Raw genomic sequence first — 14,386 nt, 5'->3', positions numbered from 1 at the left:
ACTTCTCCCAGCTGACGCTCGACATACCCCCTACGCCACCTCCAGTGGTAGAAACAACCAGCTGGTATGATTGAGTAGAATCAGCCAACAGTAACACGGAAGCAGCAATGTGAGAGTCAGTAGTGCATGACCTTAAATGGTAATAATAGGAAGCTTCCGTTTAACACACAGGCCTAAGATTACGTAGGTCTACAGCCCCAGTGGGAACTTCCCCTTTAAAAAGATATATAAAGAGAACAGAGATCATAAGAAAGTATGATCCTCGTTAACATATGAGACAGACTTCATATGGAGAATCATCACAGGTAAATTTACTATTGCACTATACTCTTTTTTGTTGGGCTAGAGCAATATTAGAAGATTGGATTATTTTGCCTAAGTACATATTGGATCACTATCTGAATATACTTGGTTGAATTTGGTGACCCCGAGACTGAGTCTACGAAACACAGAGGTCTAAACACCTCTTGAATACAGACGAAGTGGCGGTCACTCAGTGAGACATCAGGTACAGATGTGATTGGCAATACAAGGAGACAGCAAAATACCAGTTACAATATATTGAGTCCATACACAGAGTTGTAAGTGTATTAAGATACTGGAATTCGGAATCTATCGTCATAGCTGCGAGAATACCGATTACGGGAAAGTGACCAAGGGGCTGAGCATTTAAGGTAATTGAACTATTTTTGCTATTTAGTCAATATTGTTAGAAGTGTTAAACGCATTTAAAGTTTTGCAATATTATCTGGCAGCTTAAAGCATTAAGGATTGATTGAGCATTATTGTTGTATTTAGAAACTGTATAACCATTGAATTGTAATGATGTGTATAAGACAAAAAACAGAGTGACTTAATAAAAGCTTGAAACTTTGACAACTAGGCCAGATTAACGATCTGGAGAGCAAATGCCTTTGACACTCTCACTGAACAGAAAGTGACCCTGGTTATAGGTTAAAGTGATTGCACTAAAGAATATTTCATTGTGTGGACAATAATATATTTTTAAGAAAGTCAAAACATATACCAATACTAGTTTCCGAGTGACTACTAGCTGACGAGCATAATAACTGCTAGGAGTTGTTATTAGGTATTGATATATACATAGGTAAAGATAACTTGAGGGTAAGGAAATATAGGAGGAATCCATAACGCTTAAGAATATTTGAATAGGAGTATATCTATCCAAGGTCTCATACTAGACCGGAAAATAAGGGAGTGACAACGTGAAAGAAGGAACAAACCCAACTTACACGAAGGGCCATTACGAATACATGGGAAGGTTGGTAGGGCCGCACGGCAAGGCCCTTGTTACACCGAAGTAACTAAAATCCTAAAGTACTCTGCCTAGCCAGAGGACGGTGTAGAGGCTTTTGCTGCAGGTATTGGGCAAAAGTCAGCACCGTGACACTCTCTAACATAAACCAGGTAGAATTAAACGTCATCTAAAACCCTAAACTTAATCTAAAACCCTGAACCTCATTTAAAACCCTAAACCTCAACAAAAACCCTGAAACCTCATCTAAAACCCTGAACAACATCTAAAACCCTAAACCTCATCTAAATCTTGTCACGATCTTGGCGTCAGTGAAGGTCTGTGAGGGGACACTGGTGGCGCATTCCGTGTGACAGCGTGAGGGAGATTCCTGTCTGACCAAAGACGACCTGGACCCGCCCAGACCAGACTTTTACTGGGAGGTGCCCGGGGGAAGATACCTGATCCGGCAAACCTCTGAGGGGTCAACTGTCACGCCCTGACCATAGAGGGCTGTTTATTCTCTATATTGGTTGGGACGTGACAGTGACTAGGGTGTGTTATCTAGGTGATTAAAATCAAATAAGAATTTGTTCTTAACTGACTTGTCTAGTTAAATAAAGGTCAAATAAATAAATCAATCAATCAATGTTGGCCTGATATGGTTCCCAATCAGAGGCAGGTGTTTATCGTTGTCTCTGATTGGGGATCATATTTAGGCAGCCATTTCCCCATTGTGCTTTGTGGGTTCTTGTCTAGGTAAAGTTGCCTGTGACGGTCTACCGTCTAGCGATGGGCTGCAGTCCAGAGCCTCCAGCGACGGTCTGCGGTCCAGAGCCTCCACTCTCCCCTGGGTGAAGGCGTCTTTGCTGGACCTGGCAGGTGGACCTGGACACTGTTTGATCCCAGGTGATCTCGTGGTGGTTGAAGACTTCAGGAGAAAGAGTTGTCAGGACCCCCGTTGGAGAGGGTCGTACCAAGTTCTTCTAACCACCCCCACTGCGGTGAAGGTGAGAGAGATACCTGGATCCACGTGTCACACTGCAGATGATCCAGGAGAAGATGGGGCCTCGCCAGTTATGGTGGTGCAGTGTGGCCCCCTGCATTAGCACAGGAGTGCTAATAAGTACAACGGTACAAGTACTGTATCATCGCCAACCGGCATGAAGGCAGTCAAATTCTATGTGACTGTTTAGTCACGGTAATTAGACTTCTCCAAGCACTGATGCTGCTGATGGTCATTAGTAGACAACCAAACTTGCTAACTGCCTGATACTCTGCAATATATTGTTTCTCTAATCACTCTGACATCAATGCAAGTGTAATCGAAAATCTAATCAAACACTTCATGAGAGCCCATGGGGTCATGTTGCACAACATTTCTATAGGATATACAATTGCACATGAAAACATGTGATGGCCTCTATTAAAAAGAGGTGGTTCCCATCAGGTTTCTATAGGCTAGGCCTACTATATTTATTTCTCAACTATTGCCGCTTTCCATGTTGTCTGTAGCTTGTGAGGTGTGGAAACACTTTGTTGCTTTTATGAATTTTGTCTTGCTGCTTTTGTTCTATTTTGCTCTGTCTGTACGCTACGTCTTGCTTGTCCTATGTTGCTCTGTCTGTATGCTACGTCTTGCTTGTCCTATGTTGCTCTGTCTGTACGCTACGTCTTGCTTGTCCTATGTTGCTCTGTCTGTACGCTACGTCTTGCTTGTCCTATGTTGCTCTGTCTGTATGCTACGTCTTGCTTGTCCTATGTTGCTCTGTCTGTACGCTACGTCTTGCTTGTCCTATGTTGCTCTGTCTGTATGCTACGTCTTGCTTGTCCTATGTTGCTCTGTCTGTACGCTACGTCTTGCTTGTCCTATGTTGCTCTGTCTGTACGCTACATCTTGCTTGTCCTATGTTGCTCTGTCTGTACGCTACGTCTTGCTTGTCCTATGTTGCTCTGTCTGTATGCTACGTCTTGCTTGTCCTATGTTGCTCTGTCTGTACGCTACGTCTTGCTTGTCCTATGTTGCTCTCTCTGTACGCTACGTCTTGCTTGTCCTATGTTGCTCTCTCTGTACGCTACGTCTTGCTTGTCCTATGTTGCTCTGTCTGTACGCTACGTCTTGCTTGTCCTATGTTGCTCTGTCTGTACGCTACGTCTTGCTTGTCCTATGTTGCTCTGTCTGTACGCTACGTCTTGCTTGTCCTATGTTGCTCTGTCTGTACGCTACGTCTTGCTTGTCCTATGTTGCTCTGTCTGTACGCTACGTCTTGCTTGTCCTATGTTGCTCTGTCTGTACGCTACGTCTTGCTTGTCCTATGTTGCTCTGTCTGTATGCTACGTCTTGCTTGTCCTATGTTGCTCTGTCTGTACGCTACGTCTTGCTTGTCCTATGTTGCTCTGTGTGTGCTCACTGCTCAATGATTGTCTATATTGTAATTGTTTTTAATAACCTGCCCAGGGACTGCGGTTGAAAATTTGCCGGCTAGTTAAAACCGGCACTTTTACTGAAACGTTGATTAATGTCCACTGTCCCTGTAAAAATAAAATAAACTCAAACTCAAGTGCAGAGATGTATTTTTTCCCCTGACCCTGTTTCAAAACAGGTGCATGAAAATGGTCTAAATCAAAGCAAATTTCACATATGTAGTACATGTAAAGGCAAGATCAAATCAAGAATAGTCTGATGGGTGACAATATGAGCCTATCACTTGTGAATGATTTATTATCACTTGTGAATGATGCCCAGCTTAAGGCAAGAAACAATGCCTTTTTTTGGGGGGGGGGCTTTTTTGATTCATAGTTGCACACCTCATGTAGTTGTCACGAACGTTATAAGGAGAGGACCAAGATGCAGCGTGGTATGTTTCAATCCTTTTAATTAGGAAGAGAAAAACTAAGAACAAAAACAATAAAGCGCACTAACGAAATGTGCCGCTGATACTGGCAACTATACCTAGACAAGATCCCACAAAGCACAATGGGAAAATGGCTGCCTAAATATGATCCCCAATCAGAGACAACGATAAACAGCTGCATCTGATTGGGAACCATACTAGGCCAACATAGAAATATAATTAACCTAGATAACCCACCCTTAATCGAACTAACCAACATAGAGAATAAAAGCTCTCTATGGTCAGGTTTGTATCACAACTAAAGTGGCCCACAAATGTCTAAAATTAAGCACATTAATTCGCTTTACAACGAGTGTAGAGCCTAACTGGCATACATACTGTATGCAGCGAGTGTAGAGCCTAACTGGCATACATACTGTATGCAGCGCGCGAGTTTCAAGTTTGGGGAAGATAATTTCACCATAAAAATGCACCTTTATAATAAAAGCATTCAACGCATAAATGCATTTGTGGTCACTTTTGAGAAATGTGTTTTCCGCTAATGGAACGTTTGCGCTTAAACATACTGCCGTGTGCACATTGCTGCACTTATAATGTGAAGAAATAGCCTAGCAGTTTATCAACATTTAAGCAAAACACTCTGATCTGCTGGGTCAGGCTCATTGCATAAAAACGTTTTATTTATGCTAGTGGTAGTACTAATTTGGGATCTATGCATTACACAACTGTCCCAGACTATGTTTGGAATATTTATTTCTCGCACAGAATAGAATAGGTAAACTGTTGTACTATGGGGGATAGTAGATTGACAAAGGCTCGTGCTTTTGCTGTTCGTTAGGCCTACTTATCTTCCTGGCTGACGGAAAGTAAATGTGGACAGTTGTTCCAATATCTTCAATGTGCACCTCAGAATTGGATAAGGACGTGCACAGTTCGTCCACGATGTGTCTGCCTTCGCATGTATCCTGTGAGAAAGACCCGATCATTTGATGGAGAGCCGTGTGAATGAGAGGTGCTTCAGAGCGGGCAGCATTTAGGGAGAAGGGCTGTAAAAGAGATGTATATTTTAGGGTGCATTATGGCCACACAAAGGGGATGCCTCTGGGAAATGTAAGGCATTATCTATAGCTTCTCAAATTCTGAATGAGAGAGTGACGAGGTGTTTATAGCCTGCGCAACAAAACAAAGCAGATCTCATGCCTTTCAAGCGACTTTTTTCAAATCATCATTAGAGTTGCATCATGCAAGCTTACAATTGATTAAAAATCAAAACATATAGCCCAACGTTTGTTGAACAACTACAGTTTAATTAATAACTCTAAATTAAGTATATATAGGAGTACCTATTTCTTTGTTAACCGCTCAACACAGAAAAGCCGCACGTGCGCACTCAAATCGTTTGGAGAAAATATCCTTTCTATTTTATTCAGCATTGTTACATTTGATTCTTTATACTATAAAATAATGCCACTGAATTCTAAACAAATCTTGTCTGCTAAATGAACTAGTGCAGCCCACAACCATATGGCATAGCCAGATTAGGGCCTGACATAAGGACAAGTCAGTATGCTATTCTGTTCTTCTGAAATAGACTACATTTTCTTAATTTCATGTTACTTTAGACCTATCTAAAATAAATGATGGATTTAATGTGAAGGTGTATCCTATATTACATGGATGTATTATGCTTTTTCTAATGTAAATGTTCTTAAGATCTGTGGCTTGCAGGCTATATGTGGAAGCCAGGAGATGCTGAATGTGTTCATGTTAATTAAGTTAGCCCGGTAACAATGCCCTCCAAACATGGCAACTTTCTCATTATTGTTTTATTTTTAAAAGCAGAACATTGTTTGATAGTGATCTGTGTGTATTATCAGTAGTGGTTGAGGGTTTCCCTGCAAGAAAGAGTAGAAGGGTCCTAGTTGAAAGTAATAAAGACAGTGGTCTATCAGTTGACGTCCAATTTCCTCAGTGTTGACAGTATGTGTTATTAGTGGCTTTCAGATAGCAGTCTAATAATGCAATATTTGAGTAATTTGAAGAATCTAAGGTTTCAATACAAGGCCACATTGATGAATAGTGGGATTGAGCCTTGGGACTGATATTAAATGAAAGGCTGCCATCTGCTGTTTGGGTTAAAGATACACCTGCTTGTGTTAAGAGCTATGGAAACAATGATTAAACACTGAGAGATGTATTTACCTCTGAGTCTACGGATCCCTTGTGGATGTGTGTTTTAATAGATTCACTCCTGTTGATAGAAGTACAAACTTGCCTGTAGATTTGACCTTCATTATGATGATAGTATTTCCATAAATTAAATTGTGTAACGAAGCATGTGTGTAACTGATTGACTTACTAGAATGAAGGGTTTGAAAGGATAAACTATCTGGTTTTATGTGTTGATTTAGCTTACTTTAATAGAAGTATTGCGATAGAACCTCATTTGATAGTTTAAGCCATAAATTAATGATTACCTTAAAATGTTACAATCGTTACCACAGAAGTGGTAAAAGGAGGGAGCGTGAGGGATCATTTTATTATCTGCAGAGATAGCCTTGAATTGTACACAGCATTTCCTCTCACTCTATCTTGGTTCGTGCAGTTGACTGTGACCTCTTCAGACCAATTGGCAGTACGCCCAGAACATTGCAAACGCAACACAGTACGTCCAGAACCAAAGGGATTATCTCAGTTTCAAGGTCTCAGCTTTAAGAGAAGAAGCCTTGTGAGGTGTCACTCAGTCACATGCAGGAACCACTGTTAAAAATGAATAATGTAAATAATTATTGTATGACTGGTTTGTGTAGCATTATATTAGGACTGAAAGGGAACACCCTTGGCAGAGTTTTCATCAAGCTTGGACTGAGTTTGTGAACCTCTCCAGACATCATAATAAAGAGTGATTCATTTCATATTGACATCAGGTGTCCCTGGTGTTGAATCTCCACCACACCATGCAAATAAACTGATATCTCTACCTTGAATAGACAGATTTTGATGGAGATGTGTGTATTATGCCAATTAGATTTCCAAGGGGCGTGGTCATCAATTGTAACGTTCTTTAAGGTGTAGGCTGCTACAAAATATGTTCCACACCCGACCCACATGACCTGTGATTTCCGTGAATCTGATTGGTCAAAGAGGTGGCACCACAGGTCCCAGAGTGTTTTTTTCTTCTCCTGCTCTAGTGATTTATATTTTACTGAAAACAACAACAATGTAAGTAATTCTAGTAGGCGTAGCCTAAAACAGATATGTCTGGTTCATCCCCATTATTTAAGTGAAAGACGGACAGTTTATGACATGTATTGCAGCCGGGCATGTTGAGCCTGCTGTGTCGTTGTCCCATTAGGCAGATTATTTTTTAAACTGAATACACCCGAACTGTAAGTAATTTCAGTAGGAGCTTCGCAAAATATATTTTTTTTACCTGTTACACTGGAAGTGTAACTTTTAGTCAGGGCGAGCAGGGGTTGAAAGCTCTGGTGAGGTTCGATTGTTTACTCGCAAGCAATATCACCAAATATTTGCTTGATGATCAGTTTTGCCCAACTTTAGTCCCGCCCTGTTCAGCTCCCTCTCCCATGCTTGCATCTCCCAATGGTCCCTGGCCACTCTGCTTCTCACCGCTTTACATTCATTGAAAATGAATGGGAAGCTGTTGTTTCACCATGTGATACTGTCTGTAGTGTATATACCCTTTCAGACGTGAGCTGCACGTTGAAATCTTGAAATCACGCTCTGCAAAAGTTTGTAGTATGTGTCCGATGTAGCAGGCCAGAAAAACAGATTTTCTGCTTCCTCCCTGTCGTTTAATTAAGGGACCGACAAGTAATGGCATTTCTGCGTGTTAACAACTATCGGGTAAGCGACCATAATCTTAAGCAACTATAAAATACTGCTGATTTGGCTGATGGGAAAGTGCCTTTCAGACCTTAAAGTCAATCTCTGTGTGTAGGGTATGACAGTGATTAACCAGTTGCAGAATGGTTTTATATGGGCTATGGTGGCCTTTTCTAATCAGGTCACACAGATTTAAACTCCTGGAAAAACTCCTGGCCCTATAGGGAGGATGAAAACCCTGTCATACTGCAGCAACCTTTCTCATATGAATTATATTTTAAAACTGGAATAACAGGGGAGTTTTCCTTACACAGACACAGAGACAACTGTGAATAGACAATACAACTAACAGGACAGAGCTTGTTTTATGCAGTGTTGCATCATGTAGGCCCAGGGATAGAAATGGCCTGTGTCCAAAATCCTTCAATTCCATCCCTGTGTATTCATACCACTTGACTTATTCCACATTTTGTTGTGTTCTAGTCTTAATTCAAAATGTATTACATTTGTCACGTTCTGACCTTTTTATTTCCTTTGTTTTGTATTTATTTAGTATGGTCAGGGCGTGAGTTGGGTGGGCAGTTTATGTTTGTTTTTCTATGATTTGGGTATTTCTATGTTTCGGCCTAGTATGGTTCTCAATCAGAGGCAGGTGTCATTAGTTGTCTCTGATTGAGAATCATACTTAGGTAGCCTGGGTTGCACTGTTTGTTTGTGGGTGATTGTCTATGTTGTAGCTTCACGGTCGTCATTTGTTTATTGTTTTGTATACAGTGTCAGTACTTTCTTTATTAAAGATTTACCATGGACATTTACGACGCCGCATTTTGGTCCGATCCTTCTCGCCTCTCCTCTTCAGATGAAGAGGAGGAACACCGTGACAACATTTTATGTGTTTTCTTCACCCATCTATACAGAATACCCCATAGTGAAAACCCGTTTTTACATAAGTTTTCACACCCCTAAGTCAATATTTTGTAGAAGCAACTTTGGCCACGATTAAAGCTGTGGGTATCTTTCGTTAAGTCTCTAAGAGCTTTCCACACCTGGATTGTACATCATTCACCTATTATTCTTTTCAAACCACTTAAAGCTCTGTCAAATGTGTTGTTGATCATTGCTAGACTATTTTCAAGTTTTCTAGCAGATTTTCTAGCAGATTTAAGTCAAAGCTGTAACTCGGCCAATCAGGAACATGCACCGACTTCTTGGTAAGAAACTCCAGTGTAGATTTGGCCTTGTGTTTTAGGCTACTGTCCTCCTGAAAGGCGAATTCATCTCCCAGTGTCTGGTGGAAAGCGGACTGGACAAGGTTTATTTTTAGGATTTCTCCTGCTCTTAGCTATTTTTGGTTTATTTTTTATCCCAAAAACTCCTCAGTCCTTAACGATGACAAGCATACCCATAACATGATGCAACCACCCTTATGCTTAAAAATATGTAGAGTGGTACTCAGTAATGTGTTGTATTGGATTTGCCCCAAACGTAACACTTTGTATTCAGAACAAAAAGTGAATTGCCTTGTAACATTTTTAGCAGAATTACTTTAGTTCTTTATTGTAAAATGGATGCATGTTTTGGAATATTTTTATTTTGTACAGGGTTCCTTCTTTTCACTCTGTCAATTAGGTTAGTATTATGGAGTAACTACAATGTTGACCCATCGTCAGTTTTCTCTTATCACAGCCATTAAACTCTGTTGCTGTTTTAAAGCCACCACTGGCCTAATAGTGATTAAAGTCACCACTGGCCTAATAGTGATTAAAGTCACCACTGGCCTAATAGTGATTAAAGCCACCACTGGCCTAATAGTGAAATCCCTGAGCGGTTTTCTTCCTCTCCGCCAACTGAGTTAGGAAGTATGCCTGTATCTTTGTAGTGACTGGGTGTATTGATACACCACCCAAAGTATATTTAATAACTGCATCATGCTAAAAGGGATATGTCTGCTTTTTGTTTACCCACCTACCAATGGGTGCCCTTCTTTGTCATGCGTTGGAAAACCTCCCTGGTCTTTGTGGTTGAATCTGTGTTTGGAATTCACTGTTTGACTGTGGGACCTTACAGATAATTGTATGTGAGGGCTACAGAGATGAGGTAGTCATTCAAAAATCATGTTAAACACTATTATTGTACACAAAGTGAGTCCATGCAACTGACTATGTGACTTGTTAAGCACATTTTTACTACTGAACTAATGAGTGCTTGTTTCCTTGGAAATGGGTGTGTTTGAATAGACTCACATTAACAGCTTCATATGACTTAGCATGCTAGCTCCATCCTGGTGGGACAGTGGACTATTTCCATGGATAGAGAACAGAAGATTCAACAACAAAAAATGAATGCCAAAGCAAATTCATTTCCATGTGTCCTGTCTGTGCTTAGAGTTGGAAACAGTCAACAAAAACTAAGCTAGCAGTATTATTAAAAGTCTTATGTGAAACATGTTCTCAGAATGTTATTGAATTATCTTCAAATAACCTATCATTTCTGTTAATAGAACATTAATAAAACTACCCAGGAAAACTTTCAGGGAACCATAGTAAAACATTCTCAGAACCTCCCTGCAACCTAAAAATAAACGTTCCCAGAACAGATGAAGTTCACACTTCAGTTCTCAGAATGTTTAAAAAACAATACCTTTTAACATTTAGGAAACTGAGGGTTTTGTTCCCAGAACCAATGGGAAACCAAAAACCTGCATTCCCACAACCTAATGTGCTAGCTGGGAGGCTTTCAAACAGCACTTCACACAAACCGATTGTATTTTTGGTGCGCATAGAATGGTATCATGAGTGCATTCAAATGAAAGTTCTGTTGCTATTTTCTTCACAATATGACGCAGATTCTTTTCAGGACAACCCAGGCTACAGCGGATGTCATCCCTTTGGATAACAAAGAGATCATAAACATTGATACTGTAAATTACATTCACTTTTAAATATAGAAATGTGTGTGGTTTGCTTGTATGACATTAAAGTGGTATTTATTATAATCCTTAATGTCATATCTTTCATAACACATCGACTCCTCAATTTAACGCATTTCCCTCACTCAGACAACAACAAATGTGCAAAGGTAGCCCAACTAGAGGGAGGGATGGTGTTATCTTCTTGTCTCTTGTGGTGCTCAAGTTTATAACGGCTGTCAGTCAAAACAAATACCAGTGCTGTGAAGTGGAGAACCTGAGCGTGTTACTGTACTTATCAACTACAACAATCTGCCATTTTCATCTCATATATGGGATGACAGCAAGTGAACTGAGCAGTTGGGCAAATTGAGCTCTGAAATTTCCCCAGGTGTTTTTTTAATTTATTTTTTTACTGAAACTACAACTTTAAGGAATTCCAGTAGGCTTAGCCAATTTTTTTTCTATTGAACCTTTATTTAACTCTACAAATCAGTTTAAGAACAAATTCTTATTTACAATGACGGCATACCCCGTCCAATCCCGGACTCAACTGGGCCAATTGTGCGCCGCCCTATGGGACTCCCAATCACAGAGTCTGTAGTGACGCCTCTAGCCCTGATAATGCAGTGCCTAAGATCGCTCCGGAGCCCAAAAAAAACAAAAACCGAGCTTTCAGTTTCATTCCCAATTTATGGCATTTATGGCAGCCGGGCATGTTGAGCCTGGTCTGTGGTTGTCCCGTTAGGCGGAGGATTTTTTAACAACTGAATGGTTACGGTTCTGGATTAATAGAATGCTCAGCCTACCACAGGCTGGGTTCTGGCTGGAGGAGGAGCTCACAGCCTGCAATAAATAGCGGATGATTTCGTGGAAGGTAAAATATTTCGAAGAGGTATCAATCGGTCTGGGAACAGTCTCGAAGGCAATAGAGTCCAGTGTACTTTACGCCTCACGCTTTCATTCGTCAAATCCTTTTGTGATATTTTGGCGAACCCGTAATTCGATTCCAAATGACTCGGTATGTAAGCAGTTGTTTCATTACTCTGGTCGTTCTGTTCCTTTGGCGGGTCGAAGACATCGCAGACGCTTGCAGATGCTTCCCTCAGCATCCTCAACAGGCTTTTTGCAATGCAGAAGTTGGTAAGGCAATTTGGGAACATTTTACTTTTCAGGTGAGAGCTATCAATACGCAACATGAGAACATTTTATGGATTGTCTGTGGTCGTAGGCTTAATGATCATGTCAATCATTTATACTATCTACATCTTCTCACACAGTTATTTACATAGTTAAGTAGGCGACAGTAAGATGGTTTACAGCCAGGACTCTCCAACCCTGTTCCTGGAGAGCTGCCTTCCTGTAGGTTTTCAAGCCAACCCCTAGTTGTAATGAACCTTGTTCTGTTTATCAACCAGTTAATTATTAGAATTAGGTGCGCTAGCTTAGGGTTGGAGGAAACCTACAGGACTGCAGCTCTCCAGGAACAGGATAGAGCCCTGCTACACTATTTTGCTTAAGGTATGAAGTGTTCCTACAAATGAATTATTTGAGATGTGTTTACATAACATTAAGGATACCTGCTCTTTCCATGACATGGACTGGCCAGCTGTAAACTATGATCCCTTATTGATGTCACCTGTTAAATCCTCTTCAATCAGTGTAGATTAAGGAGAGGCAGGTTAAAGAAGCATTCTACACTGTTCTCTCTCCATATCACCCTTAAACCATCAGTGTGACTGACTAGTATACCGGAATAGATTTCAATAGCGTTAGTTAAACCATTTCTCCCTCTTCTAGTGATCAGGGCGAAGGTGGTTGGAAAGGAAGCGGTGCCGAACGCCATCAAGTATGACATCCAACAGATCAAGGTATGATTCTCCTTTTAAGTGGTTCTATAAAAATGTCTCTCTAAATGGTAATGTAATTATTCAGTCGCTCTTCCTACAGGTCCTAGACTATGGTGACATCCCCTATGAACTCAGCTGTTACTTCGTTAAAGATATCACTACATTCTCTACCAGAGTTCTTTGGCCCTTTTTACTAAGACTTCCACTGCCTTCATCATTATTAAGACATAAGTTAGCCATGCCTGAGACTGGTAACTGGAAGTTCCTTATGGAGTTAGGTGTAAACCAGCTTTTATTGTGTATTTGTTGCACCTGATTGTGGAGCCTTGATAAAATATTTTGGAAGAAAATGCATACAAAAAAGCAGAAAGCTGGTCTCATTTTGGAGTTTCTTATTTGAGTTCTTTGTTTATTTTATTGTATTTATAATTCAGGGCTCATCTGTAAAATAGATCTGGGTTAAATAATGATTGCTTGCACATTACAGATCTGTTGACATTAAAGGGTAAAGACTGACAGTGCCTGAGTGCTGCAGTCAGTGAGGTTCCAACTATATGTAGCTGGTTGACAGATCTTCCTTTCTCTCCTTGGTGATTGGCTAGATGTTCAAAGGTTGTGACCAGGTTATCCACGCCATCTACACTTACACACTTCGTGCAGCGTGACTCTAGAAATCAACAAGGAATATCTCTTCACAGGTGCGGTTCTCACTACATTACCCAAGTTCAATAGCTAGCACTGGTTGCTGTGCATTGAAATTGCCAATGATAAATGCAGTTTTCATTGTCCGTAGCAAATGTCTGCCCATAGCATAACCTCACGCCTCCATGGGGCACTCTGACCACAAACGTTTACATCAGCAAATCGCTTGCCCACAACACCATACACGTGGTCTGCCGTTGATCGGTTTGGAGGTACTGCTAAATTCTCTAAAATGGGGGTGGCTTATGGTAGAGAAATGAGCATTCATTCTCTGGAAACCGCTCTGTGGACATTCCTGCAGTCTAATTAGTTTTGATATATACCACACCTGTCAGTGGATGGATTATCTTGGTAAAGGAGAAGTGCTCACTAACATGGATGTAAACAAATTTGTTCACAATTTGAGTTAAATAAGGTTTTTGTGTGTTTTGATCATTTCTGCCATCTCTTATTTTGGCTCATGAAACATGGGACCAAACACATTACATGTTGCGTTTTTATATTTTTGTTCAGTGTAAATGCATGAGACTGACACAACAATGTGACAAGTTCAAGGCGCTTAGACTTTCTATAGGCACTGTAAATGTATACAACTAATGCATTAGTTAATACTAGTGTGTGTGTACACTTATGATAAATCTGTCTGGCTGGATGCATCAGTGTCTTCATGCTCCAGGTGATGTATCCTAACCATTAGTGGAGCAAATGCTAAACTGAGCCAAGATCAGCATCTAGGGGCACTGTACCCTACACCATGTTTTTCCCCACAGTACATTGACTCACACTCTTTGTCTGTAGGCAAGCTGAAGACTGAAGGATGTCTTAAACACTGTGTGGCTATAATCCGCCCTGGGAGGACTTGAGTGCTGCACCAAAGAACAGCTTGACTCACCGCTACCAAAGCGGCTGTAATTGCAAGGTGTGTGTTGCATTATTATAGTATTACTATACACCAGTTTTGTTAAATAGT

The 14,386-nt window shown here is 40.7% G+C and overlaps 1 pseudogene; it reads left to right on the top strand.

The window, feature by feature from the left end:
• The first annotated feature begins 11,558 nt into the window (after positions 1–11,558).
• LOC116365217 (metalloproteinase inhibitor 2-like) lies at positions 11,559–14,335 on the top strand (annotated as a pseudogene).
• The last annotated feature ends 51 nt before the right edge of the window (positions 14,336–14,386 follow it).

Source organism: Oncorhynchus kisutch, unplaced genomic scaffold, assembly GCF_002021735.2.
Source record: "Oncorhynchus kisutch isolate 150728-3 unplaced genomic scaffold, Okis_V2 scaffold1212, whole genome shotgun sequence".
Lineage (NCBI taxonomy): Eukaryota > Metazoa > Chordata > Actinopteri > Salmoniformes > Salmonidae > Oncorhynchus > Oncorhynchus kisutch.
The sequence above is the reverse complement of the archived record's forward strand: the minus strand, read 5'-3'. Positions and strand labels throughout refer to the sequence as shown.